Source organism: Solenopsis invicta, chromosome 1 (genome assembly GCF_016802725.1).
Source record: "Solenopsis invicta isolate M01_SB chromosome 1, UNIL_Sinv_3.0, whole genome shotgun sequence".
Taxonomy (NCBI): domain Eukaryota; kingdom Metazoa; phylum Arthropoda; class Insecta; order Hymenoptera; family Formicidae; genus Solenopsis; species Solenopsis invicta.
The window spans coordinates 994,903-1,008,092 of NC_052664.1; the positions used below are offsets into that span (position 1 = coordinate 994,903).

General features: G+C 34.4%; 1 protein-coding gene across 2 annotated transcripts in view; it reads left to right on the forward strand.

The window, feature by feature from the left end:
• The first annotated feature begins 806 nt into the window (after positions 1-806).
• LOC105202925 (5-hydroxytryptamine receptor 1) overlaps positions 807-13,190 on the forward strand; it is a 492,922-nt gene continuing 480,538 nt past the window's right edge. For both annotated transcript variants that reach the window (XM_039452417.1, XM_039452412.1), the window contains exon 1: positions 807-1,498. The gene's annotated coding sequence lies outside the window, so the exon portion shown is untranslated. The remainder of the gene's footprint in view (positions 1,499-13,190) is intronic.

Consider the following 13,190-nt stretch of genomic DNA (forward strand, 5'->3'; position numbering starts at 1 on the left):
AGTAAAGTGATTCTTTCAAATGCGAGATCGTGCAAATCCAAAGAAGATTCAATCCTTTAATAGTTAAGTCCATATCGCGTTACGCATTCGAGATTGAGGCTTGCAAATTGGAGATTTAGAATTTAATGAATCAGAAGGAAAGGGATTAGTAAAAGTTCAAATTATCCGATTAATCTTCAATTCTAATCTTCAATTTGCAATAGTCAATCTTCAATGTCTCTGATATGAGCTGAAGGAGAGATTTGCATACGCTCTTTTCTTCTTATTGAAACAACCGACATTTCTATCCGCTTGGAACGTCCTTTATCTAGTCCTTCGCACTCACATTCACATTGCACCATTTCTCGTTAGGAAGAAAAAGTCTCACGTCTATCAAAAAATCCACGATACGATGCAGTAGAAGTGCATTCTCGTGTACGTTATGTTATGGAAGATATATTTAGATTTCAGACATTTCGCGCTTCCAAGTATCAAAGCTACCTATCGTTACGAAGGTGAGACGTTATCTTCTCTTCTGGATCATGAATGGGGACCGTCGCCGTACGTACGGTCGTTTCATCCAGATCGTACTTTCGATTCTTTTATTGTTCTTTTTACTTGGAGCAAATCGAAATGCCGAAATGGTGATTCTCGGATTAATTTTCCTTAAAATGTATCCTACGTACGTAACACGTAAGTGCGCGTGAAAACGAATTCTCTACACAGGGCGTTACCACGAGCCTGTCCTTTCCGGACAGGACACCGCGCAGCTTGACGGCGCGACGCAGCGCTTGCGCCGCACGAGGTGGATCCACAGCTTGGCGGTAGAAATCCCCCTCCGTATTTAGTAACTCGGCGAACGTTCGGTCGACCTGATTGCGTTGCGTCATACTCAGTGTTGCGAATTGCGAGAGTGTTCGTGTTCTCACTTCTTTTTTTCTCTTTCGCAAGCACTTTTCTTCTTTTCCACTCTTCTTCGTACCATTTCTCCCCCTTCTTATTCATCATCTTGGTCAGTCGTGTTCCTATTAATCATAGCGATCAGTTTAAATTTAATGCAAAATCTCATCGTTCCATTGGTGTAACAAGAAGCAACAGGATGCGACTGCATCGTATGAGAAATAGAGTTTGCTGTGAACGCTTCGATCTACGAAGAAGAGTGACGACGAGCTATCGGCAATCTGGAAGGAGTCCGAGTTCGGTTGCACTGCACTTCTCAAGACTCTCCTCCGAGGTGCCGAAATTGATACAAGCGGTCAGATAAGAGCGGACGAATAAGCGGATAAGAAAATAGAAGGGTTGAATTATTAAAGAGCGTTGCTGCAAAACTTATCTGGAGCGATCGACTTCTTGAACAAAAACTGCTGTTTCTGCTGCTACTACCTGTTACTGCCTATTCGCGGCGATCCCGTGAGCTGGTACGAACATCGTCGATTGATTTTAACGGAGTGACAGCGTGAATTCTGGGTTCCACGGCCTATCGCAGTGCTCGCGTACAACCGAGGTAATACAGCGACAGGTATGTGAATTACTTCTTCATTTTTATTTTAATTCTTTCCCCCTTTTACTCGTTCGCGACTCCTATATTATTCACACGTTCTCTCTGGGGAAGGGGGAAAGCGAAAGTTTCGGATGTAATCGTGAAAGGGGAATAAAACTGATTCGCGCTCTATGGCGCTATTTTGTATCTCCATAAAATTCGTATCGATTTCGAACATTTCAGTCTCTCGAATCGTACGGTCAGAAACATATGTCGAAAGCGTTCTCGATTGCCAACGCTATATCACGTTCTCAAATATATTTTCTGTGAAGAATTTTCTTTTCGTTTGAAGCTCGTACGAGTACAAAATCGCCCGTCGCAAGGCTTATACGAACATGTTGTTCTTTCGGAGTGAACGTAAACCCTTCATGAAAATTCTATTTGATCTTGATTGAGGATGCGCGTAATCGTATCACATTGTAATATTTATATTGGAATAAGTACAGTGGTCGGAGTCAGCGGCTTCTTGTTTCAACGCTCATTGAAGAACGCGGAAATAATTGATTAAGGCTTTTTAAGAGTTTATTTCAACCAAGCCAAGTCACGATGTCGAAAAGTTCAATAGAATCGCATCGTATATGTCGCATGCGTGTATGTATATTACGAGTATTTCGAGAAACAGATAACGATAATATAATTTTAATATACTTTAGCATGGCGCTCATTACCACTGAACAACTGATAAAAGTACTACAATAGAGTAAAAGCAGTGAAGCAATTTTATTGCACGAAAGTACTTGAAATAAATTAAATAGGTTATACATCAAATTAAAATACATAATAGCAAAAGTATTGATGAAATATAGTGAAACATTTGCAATTTAGACTTTCATCAAACTCATAATATTTCTTATGTGTATTTCACATGTGTATTCTACATGTTACGATTGTATATCGTACAGCTTGAATATGTAAATAACATAAAAACATTGCAATCGCACTCGCGAACTGCAATTACGAGCATAATATTATTTCTGCAATCTCTTCTCAATCCACGAGAGGATGCAGCAGCTTTGCAATCTCGTTAACCGTACAGGTATAAATTACATCGTAACTGTACTTTGCGAACATGAAGGACATGGCATTTTTAAAAATTTATTAAATAGTCAATTTTAGTTTTATCATCTACGATAAAGTTTTATGTATATTTATGTTAACACTGAAAGAGGATTTAAGAAAGTAAAATAGGGCATATGTACTGAATGCATTCCGATCTCCTAAATTATATCTCATTAACATTTTATACTTTTATTTAATAATGTAACAAATATTTAGTGACAAAAATAGAAAACAAATGCGAAATGAGAAATATATGGACAAAAATGCAACAGATTACACCTCATTTTTTGCGTTTTGCAAATTTAAACAATTAAATACAATTTATGTTAATTTTGAAAGTTTATTTTAAAAGATTTTACATTTATTAAATGTACATATTTACAGTTATAAAAATAAAATTGATACTTTTACACAATCTATCAAGTTTCTTAAATGAGTCATCACAATTTTTATTATAATAAATAATGTAAAACCGAGGGGGAATTCACAACCCAAAATTTTGTACACCAATGCCGATTTTTGGCATTGCTGTAAAACACTGCCGACATTTTTGTACACTGCCGACAATGCTTATTGTTAGTCAATGCCTACAATGCCGTCAATCCTATATTAAAATTAAGGCAATGCCATGCAATTATGAACACTACCGCGTGCCCATTATCATACGCCAATGCCTGCACAAGAATTCTAAAGCTTTCCCGAAGTATTCTACACAATTATACAAAAAACTTCCAAAAATTTTATTTACGAACTGTATCTATACATTTTAATGTAATTGCACATTATTATGTGCTGTCTTATGCATATAACTTCAAACAATGGAACACTAAAAATAATAATAAAAATAATCAAAATAATGACCTTGATATTGTATTTGTTTGTAATCAAAATAAATTTTAAACATTCTTCTTTAAAAATTCTATACATTTTACTGTAATTGCACATTATTATGTGATGTCTTATGCATAGGTATACCTAACTTCAAACAATAGAATACTAAAAATAACAATGTCTGTTAAGTTAGCACCCCCACCACAAAAAATCGAAACGCCACTTATGCCAAAATTAAGTGCTTTTTATGTGCTAATTATGTACCCTATTTGAAATTTTTGTGCTCAACCCCATGATCGAAAAACCGACTCTGAAGTGAGCTCACCACTCCCCAACCACTGACGACAATGCCGTCAATATTATAGGTCACTGCTTACTTTTTTCGGCAGTCCACTGCCGAAATTTTGTACACCAATGCCGGCTGTGAATTTCCCCTCGTGTAAAACTAATATAAGTGATAATAGTAAAACTAAAATAACTTATAGGAACAAAAATATCTCAATTGCAAAAGTAAATTCATCTTATTGTTAGCTTTTTTTTTACATTCTTATCTTTTTATTATTGTTATTTATTAATTATTAAATATTTGATCTTTTTCAAGACATAAATTATTAATTGAATTATTAATGAAAATTAATCAACAATTTCTTATACTTTTAACTACTTTAATTTTGATTTAAATACGATTCCTTCAAAGATAATACAAGAGTACATTAATAGATCTACAGATGCTATTTAAACGACAGGTTGCTTAAATCACGTAATCTTCTGCAGTTGCAAGGATTTCAGTAAATTAATTTGTTATTGGTGAAAGGTTAAACACTGTAGTACTTAAAAGTATTATTAAGCTTCATCAAGCTACAATTTCCAGCGTTTATTTGCGTACAAATCAATATATGTATAAATGGGAAATATAAATAGAAAATAAAATGAAAAAGTAACTTTAATGATATGCATTCGGTAACTCTCCTCTATCTGAAAATTACTTGAGAAAGAAATTATCGAACGATTATATTTATCAAACGCCGTTAAAAAGAATTATTTATATAGAAAGCAAGAGAAATTTCAAGCGATTAGTCATTTTTCCGTGACAATCTCAGCGACAATCTCGTCATTGCACGAAAGCTTCAAAACAAATGGAAATATCATGGTAATGTTATGGCACTATTAATTATCGTTACGTTGGGCAGTACATGCGCAGTATATACGTCATATCGCTCACTACTAACTCATATTGCTACAGCATTAATGCAGCCGCGATTTTTTATAATGTACGTACAGGTTTTCATACAGTCCTATACATATGATGGTTATTTCGACGTTATTTGAATACCTTAAATCATAAAAACAAGATTATTCGAGATTACTCATTTCCACTGTAATTCAATCTAGTTCAAATAAATTTTTACCTTTTCTTAGAAATTTTATTTTTGAAACCTTTCATATCCGATATTAGTAGCCGATAAATAATATATCTTCATTTATTTTAAACAAGCACGATAGTCAAATTTTAACTTTGATATAAATTTTGCCCACGTACAAATCGGGCGACCATTTTCCGGATGCTTCGCCGAAATTGCTGACGTGAATTATTCAGGTGCTCCCGAAAAAAAAGTAGTAGATATAATAGTTATACGGTAAAAAGGAAAAAAAGAAAAGAGAACGATATTATAAGGAATGAGAGAAACGGAGGAAAGAGAAGCATTTTAGTAGCTAGAATTTTAGAATTTAAAAAATAAGTTTACAATTATAGAAAGAAAGTGAAAGTTGAAGATAGTTAACAACCGAGGAAGACAGCGAGATGTGATACAGTTTGAATTTCGCAAAAAAGTTATTACGTGACAACACACATATTATAGAAAACTTTTTATTATTTTATTAAAAGCATCGTTAAAGTGAAAAAAATTTTTTTGAACTTTTTAATAAATTCCCGAAATTTTACGATGAATAAGAACATCGATTGACTGTCGTCACGTGTGACAATGCGTAACATGATTCGCGAAAAATCTTTCTAGGAAAGAAAAATTTCTCAGCTATCTGTTCACACACGTTCGCCGCACAGGAAATCTCTCCGATACGTTTTCACGTACTGGAATGTGACTAGGATATATAGCAAATTGAGACAGCGTTGTAGAACTCCTCAATTGCAGTAGAAGAATTTAGTGACTGTCAACATACACAAATAAAAAAAGGCAAAATTCAACGCTTTAAAAAGTTTATAGTTTGTTTACAAAAGCTTGAGAGCAACGGTAGTTTTATAAAATATAACACTGACTTTATGTGTACATATGTATACGCGTGCATGTATGTGTACACAATATTACATATATAGGAAAGCAAACAAAAACTATCCATTCCAATTTTTTGTAATCGACTTCCGAAATGTGCTGAAAGACATCAGTTTTGTTTTTAAAGGGAATGTATCAATGTGAAAAATTCAATCTTGCTGTTTTCAACACATTTTTCTTTTTTAATTTGAATTGGCAGTATGAATTCCCAGTGATACTTTGTTTTAAAGATGTGTACAATCTCAAAAAGTGACTTAATTTATTGAGAATATAACTATTTTTCATAAATTGTCATACATTTTTCCATATTACTATTAATTTCAACTGTGTAGACTAAAGTTGCTTTATTAACTGTTAATAACATTTTAAATACTACGCATGCATATTCTTTGTTTCGGCGTGACTATAAAATTAGATAACTAACTCACAACGTTTCAATACTTATTGCCTATCATCGCGTTTTTCAATGCTTATCTACACTTGGAAATTTACAACATCATAGTTGTTAATTAATATTTTTGTTAATTAATATCTTTTTTAATCAATGTTTTGACGATTAAGTTTGATACATTGCAGGTTTTGTGATTCTTTATATGAAATTTCCACTTATTACCATTTTCATCTAATATTTAATACATCCTTATGTCTTGTTTTTTTAATTTAAATAAGTGTTTTAAAAAAAATCACATTTAGAAATTTACATATCAAAATTGAAAATTCAATGTAATTCAATTATCTGCTATTTTCTAATATAGTATATTTTTTTAGAAAAATTGAAAAGTACAATTTATGCCACAAAGCCAAATGTTATGCAAAATTAATGTCAGAAAGTAATGGATGAGTAAGTAACGATGGAAATGTTCTAAAATATTTACAACATTTTTTTTGTACAGATGATTAATCAAGAAAAGTATCTCGTTATTATATAAATGTTGGTAAAGGTTAATTTCAAACTTTTTCTAAAGTAAACTTTTCTATTACCGTAAATTACGAGTTTTCGATTGTCAATGTCCAAGACTTCCAAATGCAATTTTTTGAAAACCTATTTAAGAAGTAAGATATACATGATTTTAGAGAAAATTAGAATATTTTTAAAATAATGTACCATTTAATGCCTATTCCTATTTTAAAATTTTTTGCTGTTTTAATCAAGGAATTGAAAGAGCACTGTTCATTTTATTACAATTATATATTTTTCTTAAAAACAAAATTGATATATTTCAGCATATTTCATATACATTAATTTGTTATTGAAACAAAATGGAATAAAAATTTTCATTATCTTACTGTACTTTCTCTTGAAAAAACTGCATATACATTCCGGAAAAGCTATACATATTCTCTGTACAAGTGAGATACGACATCGGTAGACATAAACTCGATATGAACGCGACATCCAGTTCGCGTTAGACATGGTACATATTCGTATATTTTCTTTATATCTGCATGTGCATTTTCATTGTCTGTGTTCTGACGCTTACTCCTGGATGATAACGCTCGTAAATTTGACGCCGATATTGTTTTTACATTTATCTACTAACTGCGCCGCATTTTATGTCTTGCTGCAGGCATCAACAGATATTAAAGTAGATCAAAAAATGAAAAAGTTCTTAAAGCGAAACGTCATAGTGTGGAAACGTTGTCTTTCATAAAAACAAGAAGAACGCAAAAAAGAATTTCTTAAATTACATTAATATTTAATTTTAGTGCATCGTTTTAAGTTTCAAAAATTTAAATATTTTTGTTAATTTTTACAAAGTTGGTAGAAACGTTTTTCTTGGCTGTTTTGCGCTTTTTGACAATGATATGTAACATTCAACTATCAGCTTTACTTAAAAAAAAAAAAAGCATTTAGCCATCACATGGAGAGCGAGAAAAAAGAGGGAAATGGACATGAACATTAATTTTATGGCAAGCTCTGTTTTTAATACTGAGAATCGCTTCTTTTTAATTTTCCGCTCGAAGAATTTCTCTAGTTAAATACAAAATTTAAACTATTTCTACCTAGTATTAGCATTTAAATCTTACCGTTTTCCTCTTTCACCCCTTCTACCGCCTTTTCCTTTTGCCTGGATTTCTTCTCTATCCCCTTTCTTTCACCCTTTCACCTGTCATATTCATTCACGCACACACAGTAGGGCGAGTCTAAAGATATTCATGATGTATACTACAATTCGCGTACAGCTCTGGGTTCATCCTCTTAAAAATTATCCTCAAGACGAAAGCTCATTAAGTGACGGTGGCTGCATTTTGAATTCCTCCTTCGTCCATGCCAACCATTAGAGCAAATTAATTTATTATTTAAAATGCTAATATAAGAACCTCTCTCAATTTTTTATTTAGGATAAGAATAAATTTTATTTAGTTGAAAAATCTGGAATCTATTTTTTAGATAATAAAGTACACTGAAAGAATTTTCTCTAATTCACAGAAATGATGATAGCCATATGACATTATATTTCAGAAAATTCTATACGATTTTCTCTAACTTATTAATATATATTACACATATTTATATTTTATACTAATACATAAAGTATGTTTAATCATTTTTACTAAACAACTAAACTGTATAGTTATATAAATTTCAATCATTTTTAAATATGTAGAAAAGATTACGATTTTTTATTGTTTTAAATAGAATGAAACCACGTAATAATAATTTTGACTTTATTTTACGAAAGACAGGTAACAACACAGATAACAACACAGTTTGTATTTTTAAGATCGTTTATTATCCTTCTGACACGGACGCCTTCCTCCTTTGGAATGAATGTATATCATTGCGTCACCCAACGTGAGCGATGCAAGCGCCAGAACTCAGGAAAGGGTCAACCGAGTTATTACGCAACGGGAGCGCATTCGGCGCTAAGATTCAAATTCAACACTCCCTCCCGAGGTTGCACCCTCCTGTTTCCTCAATCATGGTTTACAGTCGTCGCTTGCGTCCAATCATATACTCTCAACAGAGTTCCGCTATATTATCTAATTTTCTAATAAAATATTGTTACAGACTACTATACTGTCATTTTATTTCGGTTACAATACAAATTTTTATCATTAACTCGAATACAATCTGAAAGTAAACTATAATGGACTAAATTTCTCAACATTTACACTACAAATTTTGTATGTAATTCATTTCTTTGGGAAACTCTTCGGTCAAACTCCTTTAGACTATATGTTGATTAATTCCGAATTTACTTATTACGTACATCTGCAACTCATAAAGGAATGTTAAGGTCTGCTGACAATCTACACAATTTAAATAAACAATTACGCTAAAACAATTATGAGAACAGTTATTAAAGTGATCAATTTGTAAGTTTAGAAAACGGAACAGTCGTAATTCAGTATCTTGTCACGTAGTTTCGTATGAGTCTCGAAGCTCAGTGGCTTTGTCATTATGTCAGCCCATTGCTCCTTGGTTGGCACCCAATCGACTACTATTCTTTTGCACTTTACACATTCTTTAACGTAGTCTTCGTGTATTTCAGTCATGTGTCTTAGTTTGTTCCCACCGCTTGTTTTGGCACAAAAGATTGCAGCTCTGTTATCACAATATAAAGTAGCTGGAAGAAAACTATCGTTCAAAATTCTTTGGATTGACTTATCTATTGAGATCGTCTCCTGACATACTTGACTCATTGCCACATATTCGGCCTGACAGGTAGAAAGAGCTACATAGCTTTGTTTTGTTGTTCTCCATGAGATCGTATCGCCAAACAGTCGTATCACATAACCACAAGTGGAGATTGAGTTCTTACAGTCTGCGAAGCTCGCGTCCGAAAATGCAACCAGATCATCTCGTCTGCCAAGGTAGTTTAGTCCCAATGACTTTGTGCCTTTTAAGTATTGAAACACTCTTTTGACCATGTTCCATTCTAACTCAGTCGGGTTTCGTTGGTGTCTACTCAGTATATTTACCGCATATGCAATGTCGGGTCTGGTCGTACCGGCAAGATATAGCAGACTTCCTACGGCTTCACGATAAGGAAAACTATCTTCTGTTAAGTTTACCTCGGAGCTGACATCCTCCGAATCTTCTTCTCTTTGTTTGCGTTCTCGATTTGCGACTTGACGCGTGACCATGGGGGTAATTTTGGGGTATTCATCGTCAAATCCAAATTTATTTAAGATTTTATTTATATACTCTTCTTGCGTGATTAACATTGTCTTTATTTCTCGATTTCTTTGAATGTTCAGACTCAGAAAATTCTTTGGTTCGCCCAGATCTGTCATTTCAAATGCCTTCATTAGTTTAGCCTTTACTTCAATCAGTTTTCTTTTATTATTACTTGCTAGCAGCATATCGTCAACATAGATGATGAGAATCACAAGGGAATCTCCTAATCTCCAAGTGAATAGACATGGATCATTATCATCGTTTTTAAGTCCTACGGAGTTTGCAACTTCTGTGAATTTTTCGTTCCACCTCTTTGGACTTATACGTAGGCCATATAGCGCTCTTTTCAATTTACAAACTTTTGTTCTTCTTACTTGATCGGAAGCTTGCACACCTTCTGGGATTTCCATGAATATGTCTTCTTCGATAGTTCCATTTAAAAAGGCTGTTTTTACATCCAACTGGCAAGCATCCAAATTGTAATAATTTATCATTGCTAGAATCGTTCTTACAAGGGTTAGTCTTGATACTGGAGCATATGTTTCCTTCAGATCATAGGAATTCGTATCCTTGAATCCTCTTATTACAAGTCGTGCTTTGAATTTTTCTTTCCCATCAGTGTCGCTCTTCTTCTTGAAAACCCATTTAGAATCAATAATATTGGGTCTTTTCTCATCCTTTCCGTAAGTTGGTCTGTCAACCAGTGTCCATACCTCATTTTTGTCCATCGAATCAAGTTCTTCTTGAACTGCCTTTGACCATTCGTTTCTCTCGCTCGTATTCATAGCCTCTCCATATGTTTGCGGATCGTTGTTTAATTTTGTGAAGAGACAGTGCATTAGTTCGTCTTCTGCATGGTCTTTCGTTCGATCAAATTCATCTTCAATTGAAGGTACTTCATAATTTTCTATGTCTATTGCTGTGTGAGCAAATTGAGCAAAACTTGTATCCTTTATCATTCTGCTTCTGGTGTTATAGGGTTCTCGTGTTGTGTTTGACTGTATTTTATCTTTCTTCTTTTGTATAGTCGTTTCTTCTCCCTCCGTTTCTATTGATCGTTTACGTGGTCGGCCTCTTTTCCTTTTTTGTTCTCCCTCCGGTTTTGAGTTGTCTTCGTTGTCTCTTTCATTATTCTTCTCGTCTCCTTTCGTCTCTTTCTTTCCGAACTCTAAGATCCAATTGTTCAAGTCTGTTCTCTCATTTGGTATTGGCCAGCCTTGTACAGAGTCTTTCTTGTATTTATCACCATACACGAGTTTCTCATTAAAACGTACATTTCTTGATTCAAAGAATTTCCCTGTCTCTGGATTTAGGAATAAATATCCGCTCGGCATGTATCCGACCAGAACACCACGGATTGCTCGGGGTGAAAATTTCGTCTCCGGCTTTCTGACAATTAACCAATAAGCCATGCATCCAAATCTTTTTAGTTGACTAATGTCGTAATGAAAATCTGGTGCAAATTTTGTTAGTGGAGTTTCATAATTGATTGAGCTATGGGGTGTACGATTGTATACATATATACTTGCTCCAAGAGCCAGGTCCCACATGTTCAGCGGTAATTTAGAATCAAGCATGTAAGCTCGTACTTTCTTTTGTATTGTTTGATTAAACCGTTCTGAAACACCATTGTGTTGGGGCGTATCCGGACAAGCAGTTTGGTATTCAATGCCTTCCCTTTTTAAGACTTCGTTTGTATGACCTCCCATGTATTCTGTGCCTTGATCGCTTCGAAGATAACAGACTTTCTCGTTTCTACCCAAAAGGTTTCGAGTGCTTTTCAAAAATCTTTCCAGACAATGACCAGTTTGATCTTTACTTTTCATGGGATACGCTAGAGCCAAACGCGAGTAGTCATCAATAAAAACTGAAATATATTGATATCTTGCGGGATGTGTGAGTGGAGATATTTTACCCATCACATCTGAATGTATAATTTGTAAGGGTCTAGTTGCGCGTCTTCTTTCCGTTTGGAATGGCAACCTTTGCAATTTTGAAAGTGCGCAGATTTCACAGTCTAAAATGCTTTTATCGAACACGGCATTCTGCAAATCTCTATTAGTTTTCCATATTTTTTGTAATTTTATCAGATAGCTTAATGATGAGTGGCCCATTCGCGCATGCCAAAGCATAGCTTTGTTCGTTTTAATGAAGTCACTGTACGTCTTAGTGAATGGGGAGTCTGAGTCAAGTATTTCGATAGTTGGTAGCTCGTCTACGTTCGTAATTTTTCTGTCTGTAATGGTGGTGTCGAAATTTGAAAACAAAGAGCTTTCCATTCCATCGATTGTTGCTGATACGTGATCTGTCTGTTTTAAAGTGTTTACTGTCGTCGAACCGTCGTCAGTCTGCGTCACTTGCTCAGCAGCCTCAGTCGTTTTACATTCTTTATCTTGCGCAGAAATAACTTGAAGTTCGTTACTCCCCTCAATCGTAAACAATTCTTTGTCCTTCGTTACATACGTGTCATATGTATATCCAACCTTTGGCTCTGATCGCTTATTAATTTCGAATTCAATTAACCAAAACGGACTGTCATATTTCCCAGAGATAAGAGTTTCATTAGAATTTGGATCAAAAATATTAATGCTTTTATTATCTAATAAAATTTTCCAGCCTGCTTCAACAAAGTGTCTTAAAGAAAGCAAATTTGAGGAAAGTGACTTTGAGCAAATTACATTATTTAGTACAAATGGAGTTCTTTTGTCGGAGTTAGTGAATAAGTGTATCGTTCCTTTACCTTCAGCGATCAAGTCTGCATTACTGTTTTTATTTGCGCATTTGATAATATTTACACCTGCTTTATTAAGTGATTGGAAGATTTCTTCAGTATTGGCAAGGTGTTCTGTAGCCCCTGAGTCTGCTATAAATGACGCAAACTGTCTGTCGTTGCTGTTAAGAATGTCGCAAGTTTCTAAAACTGTTTTACCACTGTTGCTCTCGGTCAAATTTACACGATTTGTCCTACACATGTCCAACTGTCGTTTATCCGTATCAATTTTATTTTTGTCTAATTGACTTACCAAGCTAACATCGAAATGATTATTCTGTATGTTCTCACCTTGGTTATTATTTACTGAGCTTTGTTGGTCGTTTGTTAAATTAGCTTGAGGAGTTGAGGTTGTCGCTGGTTTGGATGTTCCTCGCTGGTTTCGGTATCCTCCTCGGTAACCTCCACGTTTTGCGTATCTATTATTCCGGGAGTTCTGGTTTTCTTGCTCGTGATTATCTTGTCTGTTCCCATATTGGTGTTTGCCACCGTGAGATCGTTTAAATGACCTTTTATTGTTTGAGTGCAATCGGTTATCGAATCGCTCTGATCTATTATTATCGTACTGTCTACCCCGACAACCGCCGCGTCTCCGTT